This window comes from Citrus clementina, unplaced genomic scaffold (genome assembly GCF_000493195.1).
Source record: "Citrus clementina cultivar Clemenules unplaced genomic scaffold, Citrus_clementina_v1.0 scaffold_5, whole genome shotgun sequence".
Lineage (NCBI taxonomy): Eukaryota > Viridiplantae > Streptophyta > Magnoliopsida > Sapindales > Rutaceae > Citrus > Citrus x clementina.
The window spans coordinates 23,907,820-23,918,271 of record NW_006262201.1 but is presented as its reverse complement, the minus strand read 5'-3'; positions in this window follow the sequence as shown (position 1 = coordinate 23,918,271).

Here is a 10,452-nt window from a genome sequence, read left to right as displayed (position 1 = left end):
CACTGGTTTCTTCTTCCAAATAATGCCCTCTTGCAGCAGCAGCCAACCAAAAACATATCCACCCCAAATTACTCAACTCCTAGCCAACTTTTCCCATGTATTTGAATCATCCACAAGCTTACCTCCAAGGCGTTTCCATGACCATTCAATTCCACTGCAGCCTAATACAGGACCGGTGAGTGTATGGCCATATCGTTATCCTTATTACCAGAAATATGAGAATGGGAAGATAGTGCAAGAACTTTTACAATCCGGGTTGATAAGGCCAAGTAACAGTCCATTCTCATCACCTATTTTGTTAGTAAAAAAGGCATATGGAGGCTGACAATTTTGTGTTGACTACCGCGCCTTGAACAATATAACTATCAAAGATAAGTGTTCCATTCCTGTGATTGATGAATTATTAGATGAGCTCCATAGTGCCAAATTTTATTCTAAATTAGACTTACGGTCGAGATATCACCAGATTTGAGTCAAAGAAGAGGACATTCAAAAAACAACATTTCAAACACATGAAGGACATAACGAGTTTGTGGTAATGCCATTTGGTCTCACAAATGCACCCGTAACTTTCCAAAGTCTTATGAACGACCTCTTCCGTCCTTATCTTCGAAAATTTATCGTAGTTTTTTTTTATGACATCTTGGTCTATTCAAAGTCATGGAAAGACCATCTTACTCACTTGCAAATTGTCTTACAAATTTTATCCACTAACAATTTATTTGCAAGAGAATCTAAGTGTCGATTTGGTGTTTCACAGATTGAATACTTAGGGCATATAATTTCGGAGAAAGGAGTCGCAGTGGACCCGGCCAAAATCCAACCTGTCATTTAATGGCTTAGGCCAATATCAGTAAAAGGGGTTCGTGGGTTCTTGGGGCTGGCTGGATACTACAAGAAGTTCATTCGAAATTTTGGGGGCACTGCTGCTCCTTTAACTCAGCTTCTAACTAAGGATGGATTTCATTGGAATGAGGCGATAGAGAAACCTTTTAAGAAATTAAAAGAGGCTTTAACATCACCACCAATTTTACGCCTGCTCGATTTTTCCTAATGATTTATGATTGAGTGTGACGCTAGCAGCATTAGTATTGGAGCAATTCTCTCTTAGCAAGATCGACCAATAGCTTTTTTCAGTGAAGCATTGAAGGGATCAGCTTTAACTTTATCCACCTATGAGAAGGAGATGTTGGCAATTGTTAAAGCCATAAAAAAATGGCGCCCGTACGTGCTTGGGAAACCGTTTACAGTTCACACCGACCAAAAAAGCAAAGGATTACTACGCCAGCGTAAACTCGATGGTTGCAAAAAATATGAGGATATGATTACGAAATTAAGTATAAGAAAGGGCCAGAGAATCAGGGTGCAGATTCATTATCACGCGTAGTTAAGTTCCATTTGTTATCAATTTCTATGCCACGAGCAGATTGGTGACCAATTTTCAAGAAGAAGTTCAACATGATTCATTTTACAAGGATTTACTTTAAAGGAGTCCTTCCCATTCACATTACCAGCTTCTCCAACGTGATGGTATTTGGTTCAAATGCAATAAAGTTTATTTAAGTCCCACCTCGACGTTAATTCCCAAAATAATGAGCGAGTGTCATTCTTCACCCATTGGTGGGCATTTTGGGTTTCATAAAACTCTTTCACACCTCAAGCAAAGTTTTATATTGCCCCAACCAAATGAGACGTTCAGTGAAGGAATTTTTACAATAGTGTGATATTTGTCAGAGGTTCAAAACTGATTGTATGAGACCAGCAGGATTACTTCAACCATTGCCCATTCCGGCTCAAATGTGGACTGCCATCTCAAAGGACTTTATTGAAGGATTACCATCTTCTAATGGATATACGGTTATTATGGTAATAGTTGATCAATAGACCAAATATGCTCACTTTGTGGCCTTCAAACATCCGTTTACTGCAGTTGTTATCGCCAAGGCATTTATGGCCAATGTTGTACGACTCCATGGTATTCCAACATAAATTGTTACTGATCGAGATAAGGTGTTTATTAGTTCTTTTTGGCGAGCATTGTTCGCGTTATAAGGAACTAAGTTGTGCATGAGCTCCAGTTACCATCCCCAGACCGACGGTCAAACTAAAATAGTTAATCACTCTCTGGAACAGTATTTGTGGTGTTTTGTGGGTGATCATCCTAAGAAACGGTTGGAATGGCTTCCTTGGGCTGTTCAATCTTCCACCAAGATGACACCTTTTGAGGTAGTTTATGGAATTCCACCTCCAAGCATATTGAACTATGTTCGAGGCACTTCTCGAGTGCAAGCAGTAGATGAGTACCTACGTGATCGATATATCATACGAACTGTGTCACAACCTTCGACTAGCTCAAGAACGGATGAAGAGTCAGTCAGACCATCACCGACGTGAAGTCACTTTCGTTGTGGGAGATTATGTGTACTTGAAACTACAGCCATACCGCCAGACTTCTGTGGCTTTTGACAAGTCGTCGAAGCTCGCCCCTCGGTTTTTTAGTCCATTCCGAATTGTAGAAAGAGTGGGAACGGTACCTTACCGATTGGCTTTACCCCCTGGCTCCCAAATCCACAACGTATTCCATGTTGGTCTATCGTAAAAGCATTTAGGCTCAATTGTTCCTACTTCAGCACATCTACCTCCGGTTTCAGATGCTTTGACCATCCTTCCGCAACCAGAAACGATACTTGATCGCCGTGTGATTCACAAGGGAAAATACCAGCCTAAATCAGAAATTTTGGTCAAATGGGTGGGTGCACCCTTACAAGATGCAACCTGGGAAACTGAATGGCGTTTCTCCAAATCCTATCTTAATTTCAACCTTGATTTCAACCTTGTGGACAAGGATCCTTGGGGAGGGGGGGGGGGGGAATGATATGTGCAAATTATGCATGCATGCAATATGTTCGTGGGTGGCAAAATCATTGTTGATGATGAAGCAGATAAAGTCACATTTGTTGAGATGGTCAAGTCGGCAGACTTAGTCAACTTAGTTAGGTAGTTGGATGAATAAGCTGCTTAACTTAAGCATAAGTGGTAGCATGTTTGTTTCCTATTATTTTGCTTTGCTGTTGCAGTTGTTTTGCTGCATTATTGGTCACGTTTGTAAGGCTATAAATAGCCAAAGGCATCTAGGAACAAAAAACATATTTTCAGCAAAAAAGAACTCTTCATTTTCTTTCTTTTTCCTTAACTTTTTCGACTTCTACTTCTTCTTATCTAAGTTCATTCTTATCATCCATTAAGATATATTCTTTTACTTGTAGATAATTAGTATTACTAACTAAGAGGAACAAAACCCATCATTTAAAAATGAATACCAACAAAATTTTATTAGTAATTAAAATTAATGAATATTAAGAAATTAATTTTTACCAAGCATAAAAGCTAATGAATATTAAGAAATTAAAAAATTCTTATATATAGAAAGCATGAAATATATAGATCATGATGTACTCAGAAAGATAAAAAAATAAAATAAAATAAAATAAAAATTCAAAGATAGTGAAATTAAGTGTTTAATTTGCATAATATTAAAGGGAGAGTATGTAATTGTAAAGTAAGAAAGAAAGTGATTAGTGAGGGGTAATTTTAAAATTTAAAATTTAAAATTTTAAAACTTTAATGATAAATTTATTTTTTAAAATGGGTGTATAGAAGAAGTTGATGGGTTTAAATACTGCAATCAAAAACTATTTTGAGGACTAATTTTTTAACAACAATATGTATTCTTAAATTTCCCATAATTGAAGTCAACCTTATACAATTAAGCGAAAATGTTAAAATTAAGAGAAAATATCCACCGTCCACCCGTTTTTTACACTTTTTTTTAAAAATACACAATTCCTTTATTTTTTGGCTGGAATTCACCTAAAGTTACATGTTGTTTCACTTTTCCACTTCCGTTTGGAATCCGTTAAGAAAACTAACGGAATCTTAAAAAAATGACCATTTTACCCCCAAAACGAAAATTACAATTTCACCCTAAAAAATGCCAAAAATAATAAGATTTAATGATGAATATCATTATTGGTACGTTAATGAAGTACAAAAAAACTTAACTACTAGAGATTATAATTCAAAGAATAATAAAACTCTACTTATCTTAAATTCAATTGATGGTTTGCGAGATTGGGCTATTTTTAATACTACTGTTATAATTTAGCATTTTAATTACAAACATATTTAAAAAAAACCTGCATTTGATGGTTGTGGAATTAATTTCTTTATTGACCAATGAAAAAAATAATTAGATTTAATCTGATTATTTTTGGTAATTTTTAAGGTGAAATTGTAATTTTCGTTTTGGGGTTAAAATAGTTATTTTTTAAGTTTCCGTTAGTTTTCTTAACGGATTTCAAACGGAAGTGGAAAAGTGAAACAAAATATAACTTTAGGTGGATTCCAGCCAAAAAATGAAAGAATTGTGTATTTTTGAAAAATGTGTAAAAAACAGGTGGACGGTGGATATTCTCCCTAAAATTAATTCAACATACCCATTTGTCATGTCCATACCATGAACCTTAATTTCACTTCTCTCAATCTCATCTTTTTATTATTATTTTGTCAATTAATTTCCTAAAATTTTATGAAAGGTAAAGAAAGTCTGTGGGAGGAGATTGTGAGAGATAATCAGCTTCGGCCAACGAAATTGAATGAGGTTGTTGTTTGGTCATATACAGATATGGTGATGACTATTGGTGCGGGTTATTTAGTTAGCATGAACAAGAGTAAGGAGCACGGGTTTCCGGAATTATAAGAATTCGTTTATCACATGGATTAATAGGCTCCAAAGTCAGAGGATTGTGCCTTACGTAATTTTCTTTTTTGAATTTGGTGCCTCACTTAAAACTTTTAATTAATAGTTCAAGCCGTGATTGTTTGGCTGGAATAAATGCAGCTCTTGTTTGTTCTTTGCTTTGCAATCAATCAAAAGTTTCATTTCAGGTAGAAAGAGTCAAAAAGCTGCCTTTTCTTATTGTTATTTGTTAATGTATTAAATAAATATACTGTACTAAATTGTCAACCTAGAAAAAACATTCATAACACATTTCTGATTACATGCCTTCAAGTTATAACTAAACCCAATGTTGAATTAAAGCCTAATCCAAGACCAAAACTTTTCTAAATGGTTCGTCGTCGAAACCACTTCCTTTCAAACCAACCGATTCACATGGCTAGAAAAAGAAAAAGTAAAAGTTGATTGTGAAAATATAATCGATTGAAATGAAATAATCCAAAGTTTTTCAACTGGGTATAACATCTAAATCCTTAGCTTTATCTACTTGTTTTAGCTTTAATCTTTTTTCTTCTATTCTTGAGATCTTATCTAATTCTGCAATATTTTGATCTTTTATAAATCTAATTCTTCTTCTAAATTTTTAAAACTAGTTCTATTTTCTCTTAAACTATCTAAAAATAATTTAAGATTATTATTAATCTTGTCAAATTTTAATTTTAAATTTCTACCTGTTAAGGAAGCACATATTCCATATAAAAGAGTACACACTCAGCACGTGCAAGTCCAAGTCTAGTCAGCAGAGCTAGTTGTGTGTATATGCCTGCTCACCAAAATTTTTAAGCATACTTGTTATTCTATTTTTGTTTGTTAAGTTTGTTTTCATTACTTTTCTTACTGTAACGAGCTCATTATAAATGCCGTATATGCTGTAATGTTTTAGATTTTGTAGTTAGTGAAAAAGAATCAAGATTTAGAAAAAAATCTAGAACATTCTTTTTCATTTTCTCAGTTGCCGAACAGAATAATATGTTCATTTTAAAGCTTTCAAACATGATATTAGAGGCAAACAAAGCTAGTTCTAGTAATATGCACACATCCACTAGAAACTCAATGACAAATAATACAAATTAGCAAACTCAAATTAATTTCTCTTTCAATAATCTGATGAAGCTAGATCATTCGAATTACTTGCTATGGTGTTCTCAGGTCTTGGCCTCCATTATAGGCAATTGATTGAAGGACTTCATTGATGGAAGAAAATCAGCACCTTGGGAGCATCTTCTTTTGGCTGAAGCTAACGGATCTACTCAGAAAGTTGATAATCTTGAATATCAAAATTGGAGATCATAGGATCAGACTCTACTTGAATGGTTATTTTCATTGATTTGTGAAGATACTCTAAGCCTTGTTATAAATTGCAAAAGTTCATTTAATGTGTGGAGGACTCTAGAAAAGAAAGTTGGAGTGCAATCTGAAGCTCGAGTAGTTCAACTTATGTATGAATTAAAGACTCTTAAAAAAGAATCATTGAGTGTTTAAGATTTCTATGACCAAATGAAATCAATAGCTAAAAAGCTTGCTAGTGCTAATAGTTCTCTAACAAAGAAAGATCTTATATTAACAATACTTAATGGACTAAGACTAGGATATCGTGATATTGCTACTCTTATAACTGGTCCTTATATGAATTACGATGATGCATGTGCTTTGCTGCTCACACATGAAACTAGATTAGAGCAAGAATAGGATTATAAGAATGTGTTTAATGCAAATTATACATATAGCAATGCATATTATCCCAAGGCATTCTATGCTCAACTTAGGGACAATTTTAGGAGAAAACAACACATTGAAGGTAGAAACATGTTCTTTGGTAGAAGAAGCAAGAATCATACTCAAAGAATGCCTGTTGGAAACTTTAAAAATTGATATGGTATAGGACAATTTTTTAGTCAAAACTCTGATGGTCTTCTTTCATTTCAAGTACCTAGGCATTCATCTCCATTTGCTAAGAATGGATTTCCTAAATTGAATGGAGCACGAGGAACTCTTGTAAATATAGAAGAACTAATATGTCAGATTTGTTTCAAGACGGGTCATAGTGTAGATATTTGTTGGCAGATTTGTTAAAGATTATATTTGTATTTCAAGGAGTTTTGGCAAAGGCAAAAGACTAAGAGCAGCTTATTTTGCTAACTTTGATGGTTCTGCTTCTCATCAAAGTTATGATGACTATGAACATTTCAATTATATGCCATTGGCATATAGTCCTACATTGGAGCTTACTAGTACTCTAGGATTGAAGCTTATGCACCTGGAGTAGCTTATGTGGCTAATTTTGAAGGGACAACTGATGATGGCTGGCATTTGGACAATGGAGCAACTCATCATTGGACCAATAACATGGAGAATATGTATCTCAAAGAAGAGTTTAAAGATACTGAGCAGCTTATTATTAAAAATGGTCAAGATTTGTCTATGACTCATATTGGACATGTTTTTTCGTCATTTAAAGCTTCTAATAATTCATCCATGCACACTACCATAAAACTTAAAGACATGCTACTTGTTCCTTCAATTACAATGAATTTGTTGAGCATTTCTAAACTCAACTCCGATAATCCTCCCTTTTTAAATTATATAGAAATATTTGCTTTGTGAAGGGTAGAAAGGGACAAGTTCTTCCACAAGGCCTTACTCAGAAAGGTGTTTACAATCTGTTGTTGAGATCAATCCTTTTTCCTCATCACCTGTATCTTACCTATCTCATTTTTAGTTGAATAAACCAATCTCTATGCTTTCTTTTACAAATGTCTCTCTTGATTTTCATAAATTTAAATGCCTTTACCAAGGCTTGCTATAATTCTATTCCAAATAATTGTAATTACAAACTAGATGATATAACATTGTTACATAGAAGGTGTAATACCCCAATTCTCCTAAGGGTATTTAAGTCTTTTTAGTTTTTAGTAATCTTTTTTACCCTAGTATAAATAGAATAAGATGTATTTTCCATTATAAGAGAGAGAGGGAAAGAGAGATCGGTTGAAAAAAAAACGGCAGGAAGGAAAAGAAAAAGAGAGAGAGAGAGAGAGAGAGAGAGAGAGAGAGATGGAGAGAAAAGAGAAAAAAAAAAGAAAAAGAGAAGAAGAAAGTCTTCTTCTTCTTCTTAGTTCTGCCATAGGCAACATATGGGATCAAGTTGTTATTGTTGGGAGAAGTTTTGGAGGTAAGTTTTAATTATTGGTTTCTATTAAATTGTTGTGGACAAGCATGATTGCAATAGAAGTAGAAACCTAAGATTTTGCAGAAGTATGCTGAGAGTGAATTATTACGAAACTCATAGTAATTTTTACAAATTGATTTTGATTCTGATTTTTGGATTTGTTAAACTAGACATCATCTAGAATGTTTTGAAACTTGTTTCAAGTTAATCGGATAAGATTTCAATTAATTACGATTTTTCAAAATCAAGTCTGAAAACCTGGAAATTTCTGATTTCAATAAATAACGTGAATTACGAAATTATTTTTACCATAACTGTACTTCTTCAAAAATTATGAAATTTGGATCCATGATTTTTATACATGTCTAGTATGATTCTGTAAATTTTCAGGATTTTATGATAAAGAAATAAATTGTTTTGGATTTTTGAAACAAGTGTGTTCAAAACAGAACATTGTTTGACAGTATTGATGATGTCTGAAATGTTAATTATTTTCAATAGTTTTTGAAGGAATCAAATTATGAAATTTTTATCAATAAACTTTCAATATGTCAGCATATGATCTGTAAAATTTGAGATTTTTCCAATGAGGGAATAATTTATTAAAAATCGGAGAATATGGACTGTTTTGTTTTGAGAACTGATTATTGAGGACATTTGAGGTTGAGCTTATGAGATGCTTAAATTGAGATAGTTGAGGACATTAGAGTTTATGATTGAGACTTGATTATATCTTATGAGATATTTATTGATGATTTTAGGTTGATGATATCAATACACATTTGTTGCATGAGGATGCCAAGAGGTAAGTAAACTAGACTTTAAAACGAATCACAATAAACAATATATATGTTTGACTTGTGTGAAAAGCCTATTTTGATACATATACGAATATGGATTTAGATGTCTCTGCCCATGTGTTTATGTGATGTGTTGGTATGTGTTGAGCGTGATTATGTATATTGGCATATGTATGTGTGATTGTTCATTGGCATAAGCATGAAAAAGCATTGAGTTTTCTATGAATGAGAAAGTGGATTTTAATAAATGGAATTTATGTTCTATGAGATTTTGCATTGGGGGCCACCTCTTGAGACTATGCGGGGGCCACCTCTTGAGGGTCAAAGTGCCGTAAAGTGCCACGCATGGTGCAAAGTGTCACGCACAACACAAAGTGCCACAATTGCAGAATATGTATTTCATTGAAAGAAAATGAGAAAGTTTGAAAGCGATAGAAAGAGGTTTTTATGAATTTGTTTTACAATATTTCTAAAAGATCATGACATATCATCCAATTGCATTATGTATAAGTATGGATGTATTTTGATATAAGAAAAACTAGTTTGCTTACTGAGTTTTATACTCATTATAGTTTATTGTGATTCAGTTTCCAGAAGTCAGGAATGATTCGTAATGAGTGAGAAGGTAGACTTGAATTGAGGATGATAGATGGTTTGGCCAAATTTTCAGATTATTCCGCTGCCTATTATATTGGAGGTTTGAATTATTTTCATTTGTAAAGGGTTATTTAAATTCACATGTGAGTTGTGGTCGGATTTGCCCTCGGCGTTCGGGCTGGGGTGTTACAAATCTAACACGTGCGGAGCACGTAAAGAAGGAGGTTACTTACAAATCGTAATCCTTACTCATAAATTCCAAACTGAAAATACCTCAAATTCTTATTCAAATAAATCCACAAATTCATACGTCTAACACTAAATAATCTCTCCCGAAACATAGCAATAACAAAAGTCTCAAACTCCAAATTACAAGTTCATAACAGAAATAAACTAAAAAAAAACGTGAGTCTATTCCTCTTCTTATTCAAACAGCAAACATAAACAAAATCTCTAACTCCAAAGCTAAGCACACCTCTCAAATGGAACTTAATCTACAAAAAGTAATGACGAGGGGTGAGCCGTCAACTCGGTAAGTAAAACCATTCCTAACTCACTAAGCCTATCGATACCAAAAATATTGCAAGCCTTCCTTTAATTAAAACATATATCATAATCCATAAATTTCATAAAACGATATATCATGATAAAATAACATAAATTCATTGTAATTCAGAATATCAAAAGCATAGTTACTTACGAAAGCAAATCATATATCACATTCACAGAAAACAAAAGGTTAGCTCATGTCACATAGTGTCACCTATAGTACCGGTGACCCGGCCAGAAACAGAATCAGAATATCATATGCACACTCATAACAAAAACCCAGTACTGGTCCAGAACAAACATATATCGTATTATACGATCAGAATCATAATCAGAATAACTACGGACAATGAGCCAAAACATAATGACTTATACGTGGCACTTTGCACTGTATGTGGCACTTTGCGATGCTTTAGCCTTCAAGAGGTGGTCCCCATATAGTCCCAAGAGGTGGCCCCCATATAGTCCCAAGAGGTGGCCCCCGTACAATCATAAATAATTGAAAATATTCATAAGGACAAAAACATTCATAAGCACAA